A 390-nucleotide genomic window follows, 5' to 3' on the forward strand; every position below is an offset into this window, starting at 1 on the left:
AGTTTGAGAAAAGATATATGTGACATTAAGCAGCAACCAAGGGAGATCTTATATGAGCATTGGGAGCGGTTCAACAAATTGTGCACCAGATGTCCCCAACATCAAATAAGTGACCAATTGTTAATTCAATATTTTTACGAGAGTCTTACTTTATCTAACAAGAACATCATTGGCGCCACAAGTGATGGGGCATTGGTGAATAAAATCCCTGGAGAGACATGGGAGTTGATTGAGGAAATGGCGCACAACTCACAACAATTTGGCCTCAGAGATAATGTCCCCACTTGTCTAGTGAATGAGGTGGAATGTTCGTCTATTCAGCAGCAATTGTCGAAGCTGATTTCAATTGTCCGACAATTGGTTGTAGGGAATATACAACGAGTTAACGTT

General features: G+C 40.5%; 1 non-coding gene across 1 annotated transcript; it reads right to left on the reverse strand.

Annotated features, from left to right (window-relative positions):
- On the reverse strand, positions 1-107 carry LOC113754544. Its single transcript, XR_003465227.1, has one exon. It is a non-coding gene; the product is annotated as a small nucleolar RNA R71 (small nucleolar RNA).
- Positions 108-390: the final 283 nt, after the last annotated feature.

The sequence above is a fragment of the Coffea eugenioides genome, chromosome 11 (assembly GCF_003713205.1).
Source record: "Coffea eugenioides isolate CCC68of chromosome 11, Ceug_1.0, whole genome shotgun sequence".
Classification (NCBI taxonomy): domain Eukaryota; kingdom Viridiplantae; phylum Streptophyta; class Magnoliopsida; order Gentianales; family Rubiaceae; genus Coffea; species Coffea eugenioides.